Source organism: Melospiza melodia, chromosome 2 (genome assembly GCF_035770615.1).
Source record: "Melospiza melodia melodia isolate bMelMel2 chromosome 2, bMelMel2.pri, whole genome shotgun sequence".
Taxonomy (NCBI): Eukaryota; Metazoa; Chordata; class Aves; order Passeriformes; family Passerellidae; genus Melospiza; species Melospiza melodia.
This window is the reverse complement of record NC_086195.1, coordinates 115,928,699-115,953,355: the sequence shown is the minus strand read 5'-3', so window position 1 is coordinate 115,953,355 and position 24,657 is coordinate 115,928,699.

The following is a 24,657-nucleotide window of genomic DNA, read 5'->3' as shown; positions in this document are numbered from 1 at the left end:
AGAATATCCCGTGACTTAGAGAACCAATAACATGCTCCAGCTAGGAGGCAGTGAATACTTAAACTGTGCAGGATCTGAACCCTCATGTTGGCATTTCCCAAACCTTTGAAAGTTGAACCCTCTCTTTAGGAAAAGAGGAACAATTGCACTCTTCACCCCTCCCATGGTGTTATTAAAAGCATACCGAAGAGAACAGAGGCTCAGAGAAATCTCTATGGATCTGTGTGTTCAGATGCTTCCCCTCCTTCCTAAACATGCTTTGAACAGTGTAGAAAGGAACTTAATGTTGATGCTTAAAACCAAATAAGTTAACTCCTCTCGAAGCACAGTGCCATCACGCCTTTACAGCCCCAGGCTTTCTGCAGACTCAGGCAGGTATCAGAAACACCCAAGCAACATTTACAGCACAGCCCATGAAAGAGAATGTGAAGGACTGAGACTGCTCGCTCACAAATTTCCTCGTGTTCTGATTGCAGTCAAATGTGGACCACCTTTAATGATGCTGACAAAGGTTAGAGTCTACTGCCCTAACTTGTGCAAATTCTAATTTCAGACAGGAGGTACATTAAAAAAAAGCTCAGAGGAAACAACAGGATCAAGAGGCATTTCACATTTTGGAGATCAGACTTAAAGCCTATTCACAAAGGATTCTCAAAGAGAAAAAGGTTGTATTTGCCATCAGTATTACTGAGGATGAATAATCCATCCAGCTGTGCTAAGTAGCATCAGGAAAAAAAAAAAAAAAGAGTTCTTAAGTTATTTCTGGCTAAGTTATACTACATACAAAGAGGTTTATATGATTTAGGTAAGATCTGGAAAAGTACCCAAACTTTTGAATTCAAGTTTCCACACCTCTGGGTGCAGGGTAAAAGGGAAGATTTTCAGAGCCTGGCACAAAATTAAAAAAGCCTACATAATAATCATCAGTACTCCCAGCCCTTTCCACAGCTGTTATTTACCTCCACCTCCTCTTTTTTTCTTTCTTTTTTTTTTTTTTTTACTCTAGAGGTTTCTTTTTCTTTTTTTCCCCCTCCTCCAGTCTAACCCCTAGGATATTTAATTAATTTTCTAAATTATCCTCTTTTTATCTCTGCTTCTTTAATAACTGTTACTTCTTTACCCCACACTGTTCGCTTTATCTTATCATGTGGCTTCTTACACCTACTCTGCAGATGCATTTTCAGGGCTCTTTGCAGCTCTGCCCGAGCACCTCATCTTTCATCACCCACCTCTTTGTTCCTCTTTATAGTGTTTCCTCTTCATACATTGTTGCTGCAGCTGAAACTATGACATTTCCACACTGTTCCCCGGGCCTAGGAAAAAAGCAAATATAAACCAGTTGCATTCCAGGAGATGATGTTGGCATGAGAATGCATGCAGGCACTGTATTAAAGCACTGGTAAAACAAGACCCCCATGTTAGCTATAGAAACACAACACATAGGTCTCATTCAAGATAGGATTACTTTCTGTCTCTGAAACTTGAACTTTTTATTTTTTGGGATTGAATTCTATCTTTGACCTGTATTTGGTCCAGGTTTAAATCAGAGAAACTTGATGTATCTTTTACTTAAATGACAAAATGTACTATCTTAACAGAGTGAAAATTTCAATGGCGGTGCTAGAAAATTTTCCTTACTTTAGAAGCTACCTACCAAATCTTCAGGTGACTGAGGACTAGCCATAAGGCAGACACACACAGCGCAGAGAAAGAGAAGATGTATCTCTGAAGTTCTTTAATAGAGGAGAAAAAAACAAGGAAGTTCCATATATGCTTTTCAGGGTGTTGTGTTGCTGGGATGTGTGATGCTGTTCCCAGAAGGCCATTCTGACTTGCTTTTTCCCTCAGCCCGTGAAATGATGACTCAGCTGTTCTGAAGCACCCTTGATTGCTTGCAGTCACATGACTTACCTTGGAAGTTAAGCTTGGATACCCTTCTTAGGACAAACAGCGAAGTATTGCTATTAGGAAGCAAATAATCTGATCTTATTTCCTCTTCCTTGTGTTCTCTTATCTTCTCCCTTTTTTCTTTTCCAAAACTAGGCAGAGCTTATAAGCACAATGTATTGGTTTTAAATTACTTACACTGTTTGCATGTATTCCAGAATTCCTTCTTTGTTTACCTAGTTTCAGGTTCTCTGCTGAAATAACATACCTGCATAATTTTCAGGTCAGGCTTGTCTTTAGCTCCACAAAATGCCTTTCAAATGGCTTTAGTTAATAAACTCTAATGATAAATAATGTAGTGCATGAAGTACTTAGATATCTAGCTTTTCATGGTGTCCCTGTATTTTTCAATCTTTTTAAATTAAATGCAGGGTTTAAGATTTATAAGCTAACCACAATGAGTCATTCAGTTGTTAAAGAAAATAGTTCTCAGACCTCTTGTGCTCTTCTAGCTTCATTTGTTCAATTTGCTTTCTCAAAAGCACACGAAAGATTCTTCTTGTTGGATGAGCCCATCTCTCTGAGTTGAAGTGGGACCAAGATGGGAGTGTTGGCCAGTTTCTCTCTGGCCCTTTAAAGTCACCACACAAAAAGAAAAAGCTTGTTCTACATCACTTTCTGAACTTTGAAAAAAGGCTTAAAATCTCTCCTTCTCACCGTTGGTGAGAATGAGGTTGCTTGAGGACTTCAGTCAGCCCAAACATTGTATTTAAGAAAAAATTGTTTATACTTCTGTCTCCTTCCTCTCCAAGGTCTTCTGGAAGTTTTGGAAAAGTTACCATATCTTCTTTTGAAAGTCTGTCCCAGCATATTGGAAGACATTTGCACATGTCAATTATACCTGCCTTCTGTGAAGCCCCAGAACTGCAGGGTGAAAAAGCAGGAGGGGGTTGCCATGCTAAGACTGTTTCCCTCTTTTCTGTAAATGTTTATGTAAATTTCTGTGTAAGCTATTTCATCTATTGAATGGAGAAGGCTGTGTGTTGCCACTGTAAAATTCCATTACCAGCTAAGGAGAAGGATTCTGAGATGCCTTTCCCCAACTTCCAGCCTTTTTGTATCTGGTCTGTGCTTCTGCCAGCTACAGTGCAGATCTGTGTCTGTCTCTTTTGCACACCCAAAGTTCCAATATTTCAGGTTGAGAGGAATATTTCCTCCCTCAGCATCTGCACTCCCATAATAAAGTGGTGCTTGTAAAGCAAATGGAAGTTTTTGGATGAGGGTGAATTGTGTTCCCCTTCTAAAGAGAATGAAGATGCGCAAGAAACAGAATCATAGCTGCAATGAATTAGGAAGTTGTACTATTTTGCTTTTTTTTTAAAAAATGGTCAAGATAGCAACAACAATTCCTCAAATACTAGCTTAATTGAAATCTTCAGGTCAGCTTTAAATCAAGCAACCATCAGCTTATGGAGTTCAGAAATCCCCAACCACTAGTTTGGTTTATACAAACCTTGATGTTCCAATTCCTTCACTGGAAATACACCCAAAATTATTAGCTCCCAGCTCTCTCTTTTATAATCCTATAGAGATTCACAGTTGTCCTGGTTTTGGATGGGAGAGAGATGATTTTCCTCTTAATTGCTGGTAGAGCCCTGTGTTTTAGATTTAGGATGAGTATAATGTTGATAACACTGGGATGTTTTAGCTGTTGTTGAGCAGTGCTTGCGTAGCATCAAGGCCTTTCCTGCCTCTCACTCTGTCACCAGTATATAGGCTAGAGGTGCACAAGGAGCTGGAAAGGGACACAACAGAGACAGCTGACCCCAGTGGATCACAGGGAATCCCATACCTTGTGGCATCATGATGAACAACAAAACTAGGTGGGACTGGCTGAGGGGCTGTGGCCCAGTACTTGGATACTGGCTGGGCATTGGTCAGGGCATGGTGAGCAATTGCATTGTGCATCACTTGTTCTACTTCTGTAATCATTATTATTATTATTATTATTATTGTTTCCCTTTCTCTTCTGTCCCATTAAGCTGTCTTTCTCTCAACCCATGAGTTTTACTTTTTTTCTGATTCTCTTCCCCATCGCAGTGGGCTCAGTGAGTGAACAGCCCTGCAGTGTTTAACTGCCTCCTGGGTTAAACCACAGCAGGTATCTAAGAGCAAATCCTAGTATTTCTTTTGAAACAGCCCTTTTCACTTCATTTCAGTTCACTTACAGCAGAACTGGGCACTGCTCCTGACTGAAACCTTGGGGCATTTCCGAAACACTAATAAGTAACTTAATTAACAACAATGAACATTCTCTGAAAACTCAGAACTGAAGCAGAATGCTAATTTCAATAAAAGAAATTAGATATTTTATTCCTATTGCACTCAATGAAACACTAGCTTTGCTGGTACTATATTAATAGCAAAACTACTGTTGATGCAAATGTAGGCAGGACTTTACCCGTATTTCTAATACAGCATGTTTTCAAATGTTAGTTTAATTTGGGCAAAAATAATCTAGAAGTTAGAGCTGTCATTAATAACTGGAAGGTGACCCAAATATGTGTGGAAGCCTTACTGAGGTGCTTGGAAAGTTGGTATTGATGACTTGGTCCAGGTTGATTACATTTTGATCCATGTCCTTAACCCCAAATAAGTACCTTTTGCACAACTGTAACAACAAGAGCTTAAAGCAATTTACAGCAACAGCAAAAGACTCCACTGGGGAACAGCATGATATCTAACTGCTTTCTGCCTCCATTCCCACAGGGCCAACTTGAAATGCCTTGGGGGAAGGACAAGCTATTCTGGCTATGCCAGCTGTTCTCTGTAGCATCATTATTCACTGACACAAATAAGAGTAGTTCTGAAAATGCTCTAACTCGCACAAGGATTTGATGTGTATGTTGGAGCTTTCAAGAGCAGAAAAGTGGGGGATTGAGGGGGACTGGTGGAAAAATTGTCATTCTAAGGGTCACTGAGTGCTTCTCTGACTCAACAGGAGTCGTCTTTAATGTAACACTGAAAATTAGATGAAGAATTTTATTTCCACTCCCTTGTATCAATCATTCTTGTTTCCTGTGCAAACACAGACATTTTTGTCATTAGGCTAAAAATAAAACCTTTTGAGAACTCAAGCAACTGGTCTGTCTAGTTCTTTTCATGCAATGTTTTTTCTGGTAGTAGCAAAAACAGGATGTGCTGACCATTTCTTAGTGTAATAATCTGGTCTAGTCACTGATATCAACAACTTGCCCTTGGACTTTCTAATTTATTCACAGCAGGCCTAATCCAAGATACCTTAAGTAACAAAAATATTGATAAATAATTTGCAGTTATAGGCACTCTCCTGTGTTAAGTGTAATAATATCACAAATAGTGTCCTGTGGAGAAAGGTGTCTTTCATAGAGCTGACTAAGGAAATATTTTTATCACTTTGTTGCCTTTCCAAATAAATTCCACTTAAAAGCCTGAGCATGGTTATGGTGCTTACTCCAGTTCATGAGCCTAGGGGGCTGAAGTGTTGTGCAAAAGGCATGTCCACGTTTGGGGTAACTAAATCCTTCCTTGCAAATTGTTTGTGCTAGTAACCATGATGTATGCATACAAAGGAGAATTAAAAGAGTTTGTGTGAGGTGCAGGGTCCACTGTCATTTCCCTCATCCCTTCCTTATTTCCTCTTTATTCACCGAACTCTCATCAAGCCTTTCATTGCCCTCCTCCCCTGCTGATTCAAGGAAGTGTTTTTGAATGGTGCTCTCTGAGTTAATTTTAGGGTGTAGGTCTGAATGCTCCATGTTTCTGTTTCCATCCTGATCAGGAAATACAAAACTGCAGTTTGTATTCATGCTCAGGTTTGCAAAGAACCATTTCCCCAGCACTTATTTTAAAACTTGTTCTTCTGGGAGGAAAAAACCCTTCCAGTTTGAAATCAAGCCAAATTAGTTTCCCCTTCCTGAAACATTTCTTGTGTTTCCATAACAAAAAATGCTGCAAGTCAGGAAAACATTAATCTATGTGCGGACCTATACAGGTGCTCATGTTTTTCTGAGACAAATAAGGAGATTGGAAGAAAAGTTTCTGAATCTTATCTCATACACATTAGATTCACAAAGCAAATTTTAGTTCTTCTGGAAAGCTTTTCCCTGAATTATAGGAATATATGTTTAAAGTGACTCATTACTATAATGAGTTATAATAGAGAGTGTGGCTGTAAAGAACTGCTGCTTTACTCAGCTACTCCAGCCATACTGTGGGCTGAGTACTCACTGCATTTTTAAGGGTTGTGCCTTTTATATATTATACACAGGGAGTTGTAGTTAGACTATTTAAAACAGAAACTGATGTCTGTGGGGAGACTGGATATGAGACAATGTTTTATGCTGCACAAGCCTAAGCCTTGTTAAAAATTTCTTTTTCACATGCATTACTTCCGTGCTAATGCATTAACAAACTGTGGTGAAATATTCATCATTTATGAATAAACATTACAAATAGTCCCACAGAATATATAAGGAAAGACTGAAATTGCAGCTGGAGTAGGGGTTTGCCACTAGCCAATGCAGATATGGGTTAAGAGGGATCTTGTCAAAGCTGCAGCCCTGGGAGCCCATGTTGGGATGCATGAGTGAACATCTGTAAAGTGCCTGGCTAGTGCCAGAGCATCTGATGCCTGTAATTTTAACATGTTGGGGAAGAAAAACCTGGATACAACTTTAGTCTGGGGGTGAAAGATGGTAGCTTTGATTCTTTGCGCTCACACCAGCTCCATGATGTTATTTTCTGGGATATGCTAACTTCAATGGAGTTGTCTGAGCACAATACTTGTGGAAAACCAGGTCTGGTGCTCCCATGAGAGCTGGAATAGATGACTGACTTTCCATAGCTTATACCTCTTGAGGGAACAATTTACAGAATATGGGATATGGGAGATTTATTTGAAAACCATATGGAAACATTTATGTGTTGTTTTCATGGTCTAGGATTAATGTAACAAAATATGATACTCCATATTTGTTGGCAGGATGGTGTTGAAGTAGAGGGTTCACCTTTCTATGGATTCATTCAAAAGTGTTTGGATTTTTTTCCTCCAAGCATTTACAATATAAATGGACTCTCACAAAGCTCAGTTGAAAAGCCTGGTTTTCAGAAAAAAAAAACCAAACAACAAGGTAAAGATTGGCCTGGAATACAGCATATGAAATGGCTTAATAATTTGGGTAAGTGCTGTCATGCCCTACTAAAGTAATTTTTCCAGGATCCAGTCGTAACTGGTAATTCTGGTAACCAGGTGTCTTATGCCCATGCAGCCTTTTCCCTTTACTGTATTGGAGCCACTAGACTGGTGTGACATGTCATACTAGGTCTGATTTTCTGATATTGCTGTGACTGGTCAGCTTGAGGGGAGATTTAAGTAGAGGCTGCGCTGCTGGAAGAATCCAAGGGAGAATTCAGTCTGTGGTGTCACCCAGAGCCTCTGGAAGTGCACAGTGAAAAGCTAGCCCCCTTTGCCATGAGAGTTTGCATCACACAGTTCTCTCCACTGGCTTCTATGTACCATTTAGGTTCCTGAGTGAAGGCTCACAGTAGCTTTGCCTGTAGGTAAAAGCAATGTTGGTTTTCCTCCTAGAGATTGCAGCTGAGTTCACTGCAGAGATTTAATAAAGAATGATGATCTGCGAGGCTGCTTCTCTTCTTTGAGCACCTGTAAAAGATGATTAATTGTTCTCCCAACAAATATTTTTCAAAATGTTTTCTCACCTTCCTTTTTCCACCTGTCTCCTCTGAGACTAGATATGAACTTGAAATTTGCCACAAAATGTATGTGGTGGAAATGTCTTACCTGCTGCCACACAATTGCATTATTTGGATGAGGAAAGTGAGAAAAAACTTAGATAGCAAAGTAAAATGAGAACAGACCCATACAATTTTATCAGACATTCTCTGTCTAGATTCTTCTTTTATATTAAATATTACAGAAATTACTATAATCAGATAATATTCTCAAATACTGTCAATGAACACAGGAGATAGACAGAAGGGCCCATCTGGACAACGTTGCCAAAATTTCAGCTTTACAGAGCCTAAAATCTATAGGGGCCTAATTTTTCCTGGAACAGAAAGAAAAGTTAATGTGATATTTGCTGAGAGTAGTTTACATGTTGATACATGCTAACCAGAAACCCTTTGGTGATAATGAGATGAGCCTTCTAGGGAAGAGAGATTAGAAAGGGGCAGATTGTTGTTGTAGGGCCAGGTGGCACCAGGCCAATGAGGACTACAAGAGAAACGTCCCCAGAGACCCTGTACTTTGCACTTCAGCTGTAAAGTACCTGCCTCCTGCTGGAACAGTGAATCCAGAATAAAGAGGAGGATGCTAGAAGTAGTGAAAAACTCTCAGGGGAAGGAAGAGACCCTCAAGTAAAGTGGAAAATGAGATTTATGACAGGATAGCGTTCCCTCAAACAGTCTGGGTTACTTGGACATATCTGTGGTGAACAGCTGACACTTGTGTCTGAGTCTTTCCTTCTCGGGGACTTCATGGAGCAAATCCAGGTCCTGCTGCTCTAGCCAAAAAAAGTAATAGCAGCTCCAAGATCCTAGAAAGCACTGAGTTGGTTGTGACTTGGCATAGTGACTCATAAGAGAGAAAGGTGCCAATGCTCAGACAGCATGTTGGGCATGTCAGCTGGTGAAGGAATTTGTTGGCATTGCACCCCAGCTGGTGTAGATACTTGGCCTTTTAAAATTTGATGGAGGTGCTGTAATACCTAATCTATGCTGCATCTCCAAAATTGCTTGGATCTGGCTTTTTTTTTTTTTTTTTTCCTGCACTTAGCAGCACTTGCTCTCAAACAGAATAAAAGTTTCTGTTTTATGAAAGTATTTCTAATGCATTGCAACCTAGGTACAGCTTAAAGGATGCTATGCTTAGAGAAGGAGACTCCTGAGGAAGCTACTACAGCTAATACAATTCTCTGGGAGACTACTTAAAATATATATTCTTAAATACACACCTCCTTCTCTTACTAGAAGCAATCTCTTCTACTGCTGCAGTTATTTTGCAGGAATGCTATCCCCTAGGTTTAATCTCTTAAGACTTTAATAAATTTTATTGGTGGTTGGATTTTTGCATGGGTTTTTTGGTTAGTTAGTTTGTTTCTAATTCTCTCCTATTTTCCACAGATTTTCAAGAGCTCAGTCTTTGGTCTTACCGTGTCTTTTATAGCAGAAGCCAGGTGGTGTCTATTAATTTGTAACTGGTCAAAAATGAACAGAACCTATTAATTGTTGAGGCCTTGCAAACCCTTCCTACTGCTAGAAGGAGCAAACTCTCTTGTTGCAAGGCTGTTTCCATCCTTATAATGTTTTTTTTTCTGATTTGCACTATGTGCTGTAAATCTGAGAGGCATATGTGTCTATTTCCCTTATGAGTCACAGAAGAACACGAGTATACTGAATGTGCTGCTATTGTGAATTCTTATGCAAGTGTTTTATTTTCTTTATTAGGGTGAGATATCTCTTGTATTAGACTGTAATACACAGTCATTTCTCTATGTGCAGGTGGCTGTGTCCAAGTATTCAAATCTTTTTACAAACTTTTTGGCTAGGTCCTTTTTATTGTATGGGACACACTTTAATCCTAAGGCAAAAAATACAGTCCTTCAAATGTTACTTAAAAGAATCAATAATTCTTGTTTCTCCAATGATGATGACTTTACAATCCTTCATTAAATAGATCAATGCATTTCCATCACAATGTTTTTCTTACTTTACTGCAAAATTAATCACAAGTCCATCTTTTCTGAAAATTGCATAAACTGGTAAAGAAAACTCGTACTTAGCCTTTAGGCTTCATTTATATTTGAGGGAAAGAACCTTATAGAATTTCTGTTAAGATTTGCAATAAATGTTAAATGCTTCTTCTGTAAGAGGAGCTCTAAGAAGTCTCTCTGTTAGAGAAACCAAGTTTCTCTATGCCACAGAAGGCTCCAAAATTATTACTGAGTGACTACAAAATCCAGTTATTTCAACTCAGTTGCAGCTCTCAGGGTCTGACTTCAGCTGTGACTGCATGTTACAAATCATATGGTATGCACAATGGAAGCAGAAAAAAAATAAGTAACGGTGAGATGGAAAAGACCTTAGAGAAGTAAATTTCTATGAACAGGTTGGTGTTCACAGCACTATCCAAATTAGCCTTCTAAGTGCTGCCCTTTACTGCTATGAAAAAAAAGAAAACAACCCCTAACAATCAACATTCCCTCAAAAGCTTCAGTATAAACTCCCCTTATTAACCTGGCTGCCACTAACATTTCCTCCCTGGGTCTCTTTGGCTCTAACCCACCAGAGCATGGCTCCTACAGCAATCATTACCAGTGAGGAATTAAGCCACAATGAATCAGGTGGACTTCAACAGGGCTCTAGCACTTATGAACATAAAAGGTCACTCAAATTGCTACTGCTTAATTTGACCACATTATCAAGGAAAGAAGAATGTTTTGATGCAAAGCACTAAAGTATCCAAAACAACCTATACAGGAACAGTAATATTCATAAAGTGAAAATATCTGTTAACTACTTATTTAATTCTATGACTGAAAATATTTAATAGAGAACATCCTTTTTTACTAGGTGTATTCTGTGTTTTATTCTGTTTTGAATTAGTCTTAGCAAGTCTGGGCTTCCCCTTGCTTGTAAAATTGATAAAAGAAGCTGTATTTGTGAAAAGCAGCTGGTGGGATTAATTGTTGCATTTAAATAGTCAGATATTTAAGGTTTGGTATAACTAATCTGGAGACACTTTTTTATGTGGGAAGTTTCCTGATGTAAAACACATCTTGCACTTTTCTTAACAGACTCCTGATAAAGAAGGGTAGATCCTTACCAATGACATTTATAAAATATTAATTCTGCCCTCTTATTTCATACAAAATTTCACTTCCATTTACTTAGTACGTAGTTTGTATCCTTTATAATAATAAGTAGAAAGAAGTAAAACTACTAAGGAACTTGTTATTTAATCATTTATTGTGTCTAAATTATTGTCTCATAATTATGTAAAAATTGATCAAACAAGTGAAGTAAAAATATTTGCTTTTGAACATATTTTTAGTTTTTTTCCTTGACTTAAAAATTACCTGTACTCAAAGAGAGGGGGTAAGAAAATTAGAAAGCAAAGTGATTTCTCAGGTCAGATTTTTGTTCTCTGTATAAAATCTAAATTGAAAAATTCAGGGGGTTACAATGGCTTGAATTCAAGGAGTGTCTCCTTCTTCCTGATGAATCCTACCTATTTAAGGGACTTACTGGCTTCTACACTTGCTGGTGTCTAGGAGTTGCTAAGTGAGCTTAAAAACTGTAAAAACTTTCCACCAAACTGCCTTGGCTATTTGCAAGGATCAAGGAAGGATTTTGTTTGTTTGTTTTTTTGAGAGATGGATTGAAAGATTTTGAAAGGTGACAAGCCAGTCGCAGAGTTTGGAGTATTGAGATGATCTTTGATAGCTGAGAGTTCAAGAAAATGTTTAATCAAACAGGGCTGTCAAGCATCTCTTAATTTCTTCGAACCTTCAGATTTGATAAGGAGGTTTTAAAATTGTTATTTGTAAGAAAATTTGTTTTTCATGTATCTGATTTATAGGTGGAGGATTTTCAGTATAGGGAAAATAACAGTGACTGTGTCTTCATTTGAACAAAGGACTAGTATCAATGTCAAAAAGATCTGCCTTTCAGCAATTTTGTCAACAAATCCATTGAGGGAAAAAAAAATCTCTGGAATCTCTTAGAAAACTCTGTTAGTAGTAGATTTCATGTGTATGATTTCAGGTGTATGTGTGAAACCAGGAGTCTAGTCATAGGAATGTTGTACTTAGTGATTAAATATTTTGAAACACCTTCTTAGTAGCAATCCAATCAGAAATGGAGAAAAGAATGGTGTGTCCATGCAAAACAGATTGACTTTGCAGAACATTCATATGCTTTGAGTTTTTCTTGGACTTTTCTTGGATGAAGAAAACAACTGTATCCTGGGATATTTCACTGAAGACCACTTTTGTCAAACAAAGAAACTCTCTCTTTGCTTACAGAAAGTTTTATATTTTCTAGGATTTTATATTTAAAACACGCTATATGACAGGCCAGGCACAAATGTTATGAAGTCACCAAGTCTATAGTGCTTCCACCAGCAGCAAGAGGTGGACTGGAGTTTTCTGGAGACCAAAACAGTCATTGTGAGAGAACTGAAAATTGGTCTTCCCCTCTCTCACTACCTTTGCCTGCTAGAAAATGGAACAGGGTCTGATAGTTGAAGGCAGGAATGCTCAAAGAAACTGCTGCTAACTGGTAGAAACCACCAGAAAAATACAATTCTATCTGTTATCTTAGAAAGCCAACATACTTCAGTCATTTAGTCACTCACTACCTCCATCACAATCTTATCTCTATTTTATTGTGCTTTATCTTTTTCACAAGCCATTCTGGGTCTAATTCTGTAACATATTTACATTGGGTTAGTTTAACAAGGTAATTCTTTTTCTGTAAATACCTGCACAGTATATCTTGTTGTTCTGATGTGACAATGTTTATAAATAAAAATAATAAACAAAAATATTTTTCCTTAGGAGAACATGCTAAATAGATCTATAAATTTTGGGCTGCAGTGTTCTCATCTGCTTGTTAAACAAATGCATTTCATTTACAAGACAAGCAGAACCTAGGATGTGAATATCAAAGCAGAATCTGACCTTCATTGGGTTTGTGAGTATGACCTAAAGGAGAATTGTTTATCTCTGCACTGAAAGCATATAAAAATTGTAAACTTGAATTGATGCTACTGATTTGGTTCTGGTACTTGTGTCTTTGCAAGCCTACTACACTCTCCATGACTTTTGAGGATTTTCAGAACAGATACATGTCTTTTCCTTAAAGAAATGAGTGTGGGAGAACTGCAGTGAGCTGGGCTTGTTTCCATTATGCTTAGAGGCCTTTTCCCTGTCACTGAGGTTAAACTGAGAGGTCCAAGTTAAAGCACCCATCTGTTAAACTTTGCATGACACAGAATGTGTTACTGTAAACTTGTGAGAAAATAAAAAAATGAAATCCACTGATTCTAGAAGAGAAAGAAATCAAGAGCCATCAAACAAGCCAAGTCAATGGGAATAACCTGCATTAGGACAGGGAAAAAAGCAGGGATGTAGCTGGTGGCAGGTGATGTGAGTTAGGACAGTATAGGTAAGAAAGGTCTTGGACAGATCTGGATGGAACAATTTTGAGGAAATGGAGGTACCTCTCACCAATTACAGTGGAGAAACAAAATTCTTCAAGGATGTACTGCCTCTGAGGCAATGAGCGAAGGGAAGGCCTGCTTCAAAGGCTGAGAAAGTCCTTTTTTTTTCAAGCAGTGTATATGAGCTATTTATTTTATAGATCTTTCAAGCCATTGCTCTGATGAGTTGGAAAGGACTGACTGGTGAGATTGACTTTGCTGGCCCTTGGTGAACTCCTACCCTGGGATTCAGCTGTGAATCTCCTGCCACCATCTCAAGAGCATGCCTAATTTATAAAATCTATCTCCTTCTGTACAACTTCCAGTGGAGTCAATGGGAGTTGTGTGCCTGAAGCCAAGGGCAGAATTTGGCTCAGAGAGAGTATAACAGCTCCAGCGCTTTGCCAAATGAAATACATTTAGAGTCTGGCATGCACAGTTGGATGCAGCAAGTAAAAAAATCAGTTTTACTGGATACAGGGCTTCAGTGACTAGTGTTACTTCCCTCTTATCATTGTTAAAAGATGTGCTTTATAGGAAAAACTGTGCTAGTTCAAGACAGAGGTTTATCTTTACCTACTGTTCTTAGAGTGATGCTTTATGTGTCTCCTAGGTTTTCAGTGCTGTGTGGCTAAGGACTTTTTGTGTCAGAGGCCACATTTTTTTATTTACTTCTGCATCAATTATAATAAAAGTTGTGCAAAGTTTAATTAATTTCTTTGTCACAGTTATTTGAAACAGTTATTTGAAACTGTTCTTTCAAAATTAATTCCAAATAATTTTCCCAAATTCATCAGCAGTAGCAACACAGCTGACTGATAAGATCTATACCTCATTTAAAACAGACGCTCAGCTTGTCTAGTCACTGCTGAACAACAAGCATTTTGCTGCTAAGTCCCAGTGTCTCAGTTCACCAGTGTCAGGAACATGAGTTCTAACGTGGGTTTTTCTGTGAGGTTCTTATAAAAGAACATTCTGAACTGCATGCAAATGACTGTCTTGTGGAAGTAGCCTTTTAGTGTTTATTGACGTTATATATAGGTAATTCCTATGGGATAATTTCTCCTCGTAGTTATGAAATTTAATTCAACAAAAATGCACATATGGTCAAGAACTCAGCTATTCACAGACTTCTACAGTCTTCAGAAATCTTTCATGGGAACCATTAGTTGCAGCTGTTTATTCTTCCCTAAAAACACATTTCCCTAAACAAATATGTGTAGAAAAGAAATACTTTTGTTTGCTGTAAAAAGTGCTTTTCATTGCTAACTGCATATCCCTGAAGTGATCTGCATTTGCTTCTGTGTCATGTTTTTGAGGCTTTTTTTTCCCTCTTCACTGATGTTTCTGCTGCTTTTCCTTAGTGGTTTTCATCTTTGCTTTTAAATTTACAGTTCTTTCCTCTGGTGAGAAAATCCAAGTGAGGAAATCTCTTCACCAGAAATTATTTTCATAGAAATCATCGATTTGTTCAGCCTTCTTAGAAGAGCCACTCTGAACAGCATTAGGGAATCTGGTCTCTCTGACATGGTAAAGTTCAAAACTTGTCAGTTGTTTCCTTTAAAGCAACAAGGCAGAAAACCTTGGGTTTGGATTACGTGACAATTTACAATACTTCTGTGCAGTGCAGCATACAAGACCAGATGATTTTTCTTTAAAATTATGTCAGGGCTTTGTTCAATATTCCCAGGAAACACTTATTTTCTAGGTAGATATTTCAGGAATGGAGCAGTCAAAAACTTCATGGATGCAGAAGAGACTGATATAAAAAAATCAAGGTGAAAATGTTTTGGTTAAAACAATGAAAGATGTTTGGGATTCTTTTCCCCCTCAACATGTGGGTTCTAATAACTGCTGTTTGTTGTTAATTACTGAACATACTGCATCTTCTAATAAACATGTCAAAGGAAAATCAAGTTAATTTGTTATATTCCCCTTTGGATATGGTTCCCATCTACACAATATTTAGACTTAATCCCGTGATTGCCTTTTTCCAATTGATATCTTAGGGAGGCAGGTTCTCAGCAATGAACAATGAGAGAGCAGGGAGGCCTGAATCCCTGGTCATGCTCATAAACTAAAATGCCACACTGTACCTGTCTGTGAAGTTAGGTGCCTTGAATAGACCAAAGATATCTAACTCATGTGCATTTATTTGAGCAATTAAATCTTAGCACTTGATGCTGAAAGCCTGCCTCTATGTGTGACCTTAGCTTTCAGCATGTGAGAAAGTTTGCAGAGCCTAAAAGAAGGACAGAGGGAGAGAGAGAGAGAGAGACAAGCACAGGTAAGATGAGAAAATTATGTCAGGTAGTGACTATCGCCTAGGAGGATCTTAAAATGTTATATGCAGCATCTGGAATATTTACATATAATTTTACATTATACAGTGTACCACTATTAGTTACATGTGCCAGAGCTGGTACTTTATTCCTTATTCCCATTTGTACAATCTGTAAATATAATAAAGGGGAAGCCATATATATGGAATAGACAAAGAAATGGAATAATCAAATGCCTGTGTTTGAGTAATTAAACAGAACAAATTTATTTCAATCCAAGGATATTTTAATTAATCAGAACTAAAAAAAAAACCTTACGTAAAATAGAATTAATTTTATGTAGGTTTCGGGTGTTTCTTAATAGAGTAAATCTCTTGTGTGAAATATTTAGGTAATGACTATCATAAAGGAGACTGATTTAGAGTGTAATAATGTGTTCTAAAAGAGTCTGCTTTTCTGTGTCAGTTAGGAGGAAGGTGTCATTATACTTGACGGTGTATTCATTGTGCCTAATGCTCAGTTAGCTGTAGCAGAGTGTGTACAACAATACTTCCATAGTATTTTTCACCCTGCCCATACACCCACTCCATAACTGTGGTTGTCCCCAAAATATTTTATAGAGCTTATTCTTTCACTCTGGTTCATTTTTTTTTCTTTCTCATTTCTCCTCATGCTGAATACATCAGGGAGAGTCTGAACTGATGAAAAAAGATGTGGGATAGACATGTAAGAGCCTGTCTATTACTTTTGTAAATTTTACCCATGGCCACCCACAGAACAGCTTGGCTTTTTTTTATTTAAATTTTTTATTTTTGATTTTTTTCCTATTTATTCTTCTTTATATCTTCTGACATATTTCCAATTTTATGACTGTTTGGAATACCACAATTCCTGTAAGTAAAGTTAGGAAATATCAGCTGAGGCTTTGATATGTTCATTTTCCAGGGTTATTACTGTACATGAGTGATGTGAGAACATTGTGATCCTCCGCTGTTCATTATGGCTATGTACCTGCATTTAAGAAGGTTTGCTAAAAATACCATAAAGTTCATTATGTACCAGAATGGCTAACTATTCTCATTAATTTTGAAAGCACATGCAATTTAAATTGGTATTGAATGCACACTAATGCATGGAAAGGTCTGATTGCACAGTGAAGGAACAGATGGTCTTTGCCTTGAGGAGTTTAGCACCTGAAAATACAAAAGCCATGTAGGGAGAGGGTGCATACACAGAAAGGAAGGGCTCACCACACAGGAGGAGAGTGGGGATGGGAAGGGCTGAGTCACAGGGAAGGAATGAGCAACAGCCTGTCAGGAAACACCCTGTGAGTTCCAAACATTTTTATTTTGTTTGATAGGGGTTTGGGTAGGTGGAGATCAGTTAAACAGGACAAAGAAAAGGCAGGGAAAGAGAGGCAAGGGCATTTCAGGATGTGGAGAGGAGAGGAGGGAGCAGGCATGTGACAAAGAGAAGGGGAGAGATAGGGAGAGGTGTGGGGGCGAGATGGATTGCAGCAATCAGCACGGGGAAAGGATAATTAAAAATCATGGGTGTCTGTCAGACGTTAAGCCTCTTTTACCTTTGCTATGTCAGCTTCATTGTCAGACTGGATCCTCCCTGTAGTCTCTTCCTCATTCCAGGCTGCTCCTGTCATTGTTTAACACAGTTGTGCATGAACCGTGCGTTCAGACTGAAGCCATAAAATTATACAGTGCACTTAATTGAAAGATTGAAAAATTACTTTTCAGCGACAGACTACACAATGGTTGACACTTAGGGACTGATCTTAGGCTACTGTACTCAGTGAGTGTAATTTAATGTTGTAACTTTCAAGTATGAAACCAACGATTTTTCCTGTGGCAGAGGGAAATTGTTCTTCTACCACATTAACTTTTAGGGTTGGAAAGGGAACTTCTCCCCTTACCTTATGCTTCTTAAAGAATCAGATAGCTAATAATATTTATCACTTATTCTTGAGACAGCCTGAATCTCAAAAATGGTCTCTGTGTGTGTATAGTTTTTTATATTGAAATTTTGAATATTGAAATTTTTTGCTTATGTACTGAGAATTTTTATTGTGCTTTCAAAAATAATGGCAGATTAATGGTAAATAAATATTCTGATCAGAAATCCTAGATCAGCTTTTGAGTCTTTTGTCTCTGCCACCCTTTCCTTCTCAGGGAAACAAAACCCAATTAAGATCCAATTCTGTCTGTCGCCCTCCTTGCTCGCCACGACTTGTTTGAAAAGAGAAGCTTGTTTTTCTGAAAAGCTACATTAAATCAGAAGATTTTGAAATGGAGAGGCTCTGTGTACCCTAATTTCTTCCATAAAACATGGTAAAAACAGCAAAGTAGATCCAAAGAGCATCTAAATTTATAGGCTGCATGCCTGTTTATTTAAGTTCAGTTACTGGCTGCCAGAATTATACTCATGGGACCCCAATATCTCCAATCCATAATCTTATTTTCCAGTCAAAATTCAGAAAAAACCCACTCCAAAAATAGAGGAAACCCAAACAAACCCCTCTCTGTATGAAGCCAAGGGTTTTCTACAATTCAGTAAATTCAGCCCTTCTATCCATAAGCTTGGCATTTGCATTGTCAGCACTTACTCTTTTAAGTGGAATTAGAAAAACAAAACATCAATGGAAAATCAAGCTGATTTCAATATTGTTCAACAAAGCAGGAATCAGCTGACACTGTCGGAACTTCTTATCCCATTTTCTCTGAACAGCAGGGTAGGAACACTTTTAGTATTAAGATATTTCATTTTCTCTAAAAATTACACTGAAGACTGCAGTTTGGTGTCATTTACAAATATTTGAATTTTGTAATTGTTTCCATACACTATGGAGACAGAACCCACTTGAATTCCTGACTTATTGAATATTCTTAGTGCCAGAGTCTCACTTTCAGTACGTAGTGTCAAACTTGCACCTTTTGATCACATGTGCTGAATCTCTCACACTAGAATAATTTTTTTTATTTACTTTTCAATCATCTCCTCTCATGGAAGTGCAGCTAATGGCACATTATTTGCAGCCTCTGTTCAGTAACACTTTGTTCCAACTAACACCTCTACCCAGAGCTCATTAAAGCAGCACTTACATGCCGTCAATAAAAAGGGAATAGTTTCAGGATGAGCGCTGGGTGTCTGATCTTCTTTTACACAGATTATCCTTTTTTTTGCCCCTGCTCTAGGCAGTGCATGAGTGAACTTATTCCTGAAATACTGTAGCAAGAAATGGCTTCTTCCACTCTCTTATTAAACTGTCACAAAACATATCTGAGAAGCAGATATTCCACTGCAGTGTACTAGGAAATTTAGGAGACCATAGAGAAATTCCCTCAATAAAAAAAATGAAAATGTTCATCTTCTACTGACCTATAAATTACAATTACTTGTAAATGTTATTTTTTTCAGCTTTGTAGTATTAAAACTTTTTCATTAATCAAACCCATGAATGTTTAAAAAGGAATGTACTATATGTTTAATGTAGTAAAAAATCTGATTCTATATCTGATAGAATGAGATATGTTCATACTGTCAAAATGGCTCTTACTTTTTTGACACGAAAATCCTGTCTTCAAAAATGTTGCTTCAAACATCTCTGGTTTGCTTTTACTTTCCTTTTTCTTTCATAGCTTTACAAAATGCAGCCACTGAGTCCCAGAGAGAGAAGTAGAATCTTGTTCCTATGGAATGGTCAAACATATTATTCCAGGAGTCAGGTGCCACCAGGAACACTGGATGAGTCTTTTGGAAAGTCCAGTTGATAAGACCAGGCTTAGGTCTCAAGGAGTTTGATACTTACTTTGATTCGAGTGTCATTCTACTGCCATTAAATAAATAAAGAATGTTGTACATCAATGTAATGATGTACATCAATGAAGTACATCTTTGTGTGTGCAAACAGTTAAGTAACTCTAGCGGTGTCTGTATTCTCCTGACTAATAATTCTGACTTGCCTTCTGTGTTAAATAATGCTTCAAGGGAAAAAGACTGGGAAGATAAATGTCCCATCCTCATGTATTTCCCAGTAAGTGAACGCTCAGTCTAGGCTTAGTTTGATAGGCTTGCCTGACTGCCATGACAGGACTCCTTTCTAACTGAACTAGCAGAAAAACCTTGTCTAGTCCCTATCTGGGTCTACGTATGTGAGAGAAATCATGTTCCTTCCCACTGATAGCATCATCAAAGAGAACAGTGAAAAATTCTGTCATTCACAGTCCTGCATTTTTCATACACATTATTATTATTTATGTTTGTTATTGCAGTAGTACATTGAAGCTCCACCCAAGAGTTGCCAACAGCTCAAAAATAATTGTATGGGTTGTCACAGATAGCCATAACAAAAAAACCCCAAAACTTGTATCCTGAAGACCTTACATTAAAAAGGCGTGATAAATACTGAGGAGATGATTGAGATGTGAAGCCAAGAAAGTTATCAAAAATACTTGCTGCACATCACAGATGTGTGGCATGCGTAGCCCACTATTACAACAAGTTGATCTGTGTTTAATCATAAAAGGATTTTTTTCATTTTGTTCAAGTTCTAAAACTATGGCAGCAAAACACATTGCAATGCCCATTACTTGGATGGTCATATGTCTCCTAGAATTTACAGTTCAGTTTGGATTAGATCCAAATTTACAGTTGCAGTTTGGATTAGATCCTAGCTGTGTTAGATACTGCACAGATGAGCATTGCAGTGGACACCTTACTGGCACCAAAAAGGGTATCAGGTGCCATTTGGAGCCATGAGGTGAGTACCTAAGTTCTGCTTTAAAAAGTGAGAAGTAAAGAGCAGAGAATTAATGTCTGTTTTGTCCTTAGGAGGATATATCAAGTGAAAACCCTTAGGGGTCTCTCCTAGATCATGTATCTTTCAACATAGCCATAATTATGTGGACAGAGAACAACTAACAGAAAAATGGAGCTGGCTAAGCATCCTAAATTATTAAACACAACAAGAAAAAGAAATTTTCTCTCTGCGTAGAAGTATCACATGAATACACTGAATGGGCAATTGACTGCCAAGTCAAAAACAGTACAGTAAAGTTGAAAATGGTATAGAGAAGCATGACAGCAATGATTAAAGGCATGAAATCACTTCAATAGCTAAATAGACTAGGATTCTTCAGCATGAGAAAGAAATTGTTTAAGTGGGATATAAATGATTCTGGAAAAAATGGATCGTCCAGAAAACTTGTGTAAAAGTGATTTGATGTTTCTCCTAATTCAAGAACTAGGGGAAAACAAATAAAACTGGCAGGGGTTAAGTTGAAAATGAACAAAAAGAGAGATTGTCTCCATGGTAGACATGCTGTGCAACTCTGGACCTTAAATTATTGTGGATTGAAAGATTACCTGGTTCAGAAAAGTTATTAGACAAGTAGAAAAGAATACCAAGAGTATTCAATGTGAAGTTATGGACTGGCTCAGGAAGGCTGTCTTTTGCAAGTTTATGGAGGAAGAGAAAGTCAATAATGGGACTATAACTGTATTCTAGTCCTGTTCTCTAGGTACCTGCTGTTGATCTCAGCCAAATATGATTCTGCAATGGGTGGATTTTTTTGCCTGCCCCTTTACAGCTTTCTTTTAGGATATTATAGGCAACAAATGGGCACAATTAGGTCTGTCAGTATAACTGATAACAGGTAACATGCTGAGTAAGAAGCCATCTAAACCAGCCATATACATCCTGAGAGCAGGTCTGTCACAGCAGTAAAAGTCCCATTTGACCTCAGCAGTAGCACAGGGTTTGAGTAGGCAGTGGTGCTTTCACTGGGTGATTGGTGGACCTTAAGCAGGAAACCCTCAGCACCAAACAGGGTCAGGCCTCAAAGCATAATTAGGGAGGAAGCTCTTATCAGATAATCTTTTGCTTTGAATAGATTGCAAAATCTCACTCAGGCAATTTGGCTGCTTTTATCTCACCAAGCAGCAAAGCAAGGACAAAGGCAGGATCAACTCTGCGGTAGGGTTCTGTGGAGTTCATTCCTGCATCGTGTGGCTCAGAAAATGAGCTTGGTCTCACTGGAGTCAAGGCTGATTTGTGATCACGCTGATTGTCCTGGACTGGGAGTGTGCATGAGCAGGTTTTGGAATAGGTAACATAGGCCCTTTAGGGATCTTCTGTGCTTTGTAGCACCCTTGAGAGCAATTGGATTCTCTTCATCTGTCACATTAACATTGCAGATTTGAAATTAAAATAATAATAAATAAAAAAGAACATCAGGCTTGATTTAAAATTAGAAAGAAAGGAAGTGTTCCACTTCATTAAATGGCCTTGTAATATATCTGGCAACTTTGACAGGAGGTTTGCAGGAAGAGAGAAAGAAGGAGAAAGACAGAAAGAAGGGGAAAGAGAGAGAGAAAGAGAGAGAGAGAGAGAGAGTGGGGGAAAGAGAGAAAGAAAGAGAAAGGAAGGAAGGAAGGAAGGAAGGAAGGAAGGAAGGAAGGAAGGAAGGAAGGAAGGAAGGAAGGAAGGAAGGAAGGAAGGAAGGAAGGAAGGAAGGAAGGAAGGAAGGAAGGAAGGAAGGAAGGAAGGAAGGAAGGAAAGAAAGAAAGAAAGAAAGAAAGAAAGAAAGAAAGAAAGAAAGAAAGAAAGAAAGAAAGAAAGAAAGAAAGAAAGAAAGAAAGAAAGAAAGAAAGAAAGAAAGAAAGAAAGAAAGAAAGAAAGAAAGAAAGAAAGAAAGAAAGAAAGAAAGAAAGAAAGAAAGAAAGAAAGAAAGAAAGAAAAGAAAAGAAATCCAGTGACGTTTATGAGTGTTTTTACAAATTGCTATTCTCCCTCCTCCACATCTCTGGCATCGCAGGTAAAGCATTGTGCAGCTGGTATCTTGAGTTACCATTTGCTCTCAGGCTCTGCAGGGAGTGTCAGACCATCAGCACTGATGTTCAGAGCAAAGCTGTGAAAACAAACCTCAGCAGATTAGTTGGGCTGATGACCAGGTTATTTAGAGCTAACCACTTTGTGTGCCCTTACGTCTCAACCAAACAATTACCCTTTTCCATCCTTTTATTTGGGCATGTACTTATCAAGAAAAACAGTGTTTGCAAGGGGACATTTTATTAAATAGGATGATTCATTTAAGAAGTGTTTCTTTGACTCTAGAACACCAATATATTTTGCTCTTTAATTAAGAAGGTAAACAACACAAAAGACAAATATCAAAATGCTAGTTATCTGAAATACTTGATTGCTTGAAAGAGAAATTAAAGGCAGCTGGAGAAATGTTGGATTCTGATTCTGTCATTTTGAACAATTGTTCTTATACTAATAGCTTGGTTGTTTACCTTAAGGTCACTCACAAAGTGAGTGCCATTTTGTGAAAGGTAGCATAGCTTTCAAATTAAAATATAAAAAAGATGAGATAGATACTTCAAAGCTGAACATCTATCTCTTCACTTATTTTTCTCACCTTCCAGAAATGTTTAAAAATTATTTGTCACCTTAATTTGCCCCCTTTTTATAAGTTAATATGTTCATGGTTAGAAGTAATGGCAGAAGAATGAAGTGGAGCAGTCATTTCTAAGGTGAAATCACAGGGAATTAAAGAAGAATTGTTACACAGCTTTTTATTAAAGGTATCAGAGATCATGTTCCCTTAAAAGAAAACACTACACAATGTGGCTTGAAAATCACTTTTTTTTTGACATTTTAGAAATACAGCACTTTCTAAAGGATTGTCATTTGTTCTTAAGTATTGAGACTTAGCATCAACTTTTTATTTAGTGCAGCAGTAAAAAATATTGAGCAAGCTTGTGCTGGCTTTGTTGTTGTGAATGAGTAGATGCTGTCAAGTTACTAATGCTTCAAGAAATTCACCGAGTTACTTATTCTGCTTTTGTTGTTTTAAGGCTTATGTTCTTCACATTTTTTCCTCTGGGGTTTCTGTAGAATTGTATACAGACACTACTTGTTCATAACTATCCCTGCAAAGCCTTGGTTTATAGTATTATCAATTGCTCTCAGGAACAGTGTGATTTGCTATTACCTCACACATATAATCCAGTGCTAATATTTGTGGCAAGCCTTACCCAAGATTAATAATTTGCATCTTATCTGAGTCATTGATTTCAAGATGACTTGAAAAATGGAGGAGAAAATAAAATGCTATCAAACGTGTATCTCAGACTTTGGACAAGATGGTAGGTTTGTCTTCTCTGGGGAGAAAAATTGGCAAATAACCCACAAGAGATGTGTACTAGGACTAGAGATCCCATTTTATCTTTTTCCCATTTTGAAGACTTAATTTTAATCTTTTGAACAGAGTATAAAAACAGGAAGGGGAGATTACCACAAGAAGATAGGTGTTAAAGAGATGTATTGAAATCCATTCCTAGGCTGCATAAACATCACTGTGGTTAATTCCTCCATTTTTAGACATTCTTTACTTAAGTTATTTTTACTTATTAAGTTCACACTTCATACCTTTAAAGAGAGGTTGAATAAAAGACTCTTGCTTAAGGCTATCTTAATGAACCTGAGATGCAGAGTCTAATTTTGAAAGGTAGGTACTTTGACAGCAATTTCAAAGCCAATCCCTTACACACAGTCTTAGCTCAAAGCAAATGCTCCAGGAATAACTTGTTTATTGTTTATATAAAAGCTCACTTCAAACTATTACTCCTGGGGTGGAGAGCAGCTGGAGTAGGCAGAGCACAGATTTGTTTTCTTTCCAATAAGATTATCTCAAAGACACTTCTCCCTTTCTCCTCCTTTGCCCTTTACCTGTGAAACAGAACTAAGCGCAGCTGTTTGGGAGCAGGAAAGGTGACAGCTCATCTTTATGCAAATCTGTACCTTTTCATTAAACTAATTAACTTAAATCAGTGGTAAACTCATGTAGACACTCTTAGCTAGCTTTGAACCATCTGATTTGCAACCGTCTTTACCAAACTGAAGCAAGTGTGTCTGCACAGCTTCTTACTCCTCTTAAAGAAAGAAGATCTAAAACCGTTAGCAAATCTTGAGCATTTCAATTCTCAAAGAGAACCAGCACACTCCTTTTTCTCAGTGTGCTAATTTATCACACTCTAAAAATCTGCCAAATTAGTGGGGGAATATCTGTTACTGCTTTTAGGGTCTGCTGGAGCAGGACTATCTCACATCACCCAAATCCTAATATGGAAAGACTGCAGTCTATGTCTTTTAAATGGTAAATTTGCTGAATATTATATTATAGCTTGAATTTCAGCTTTACCATA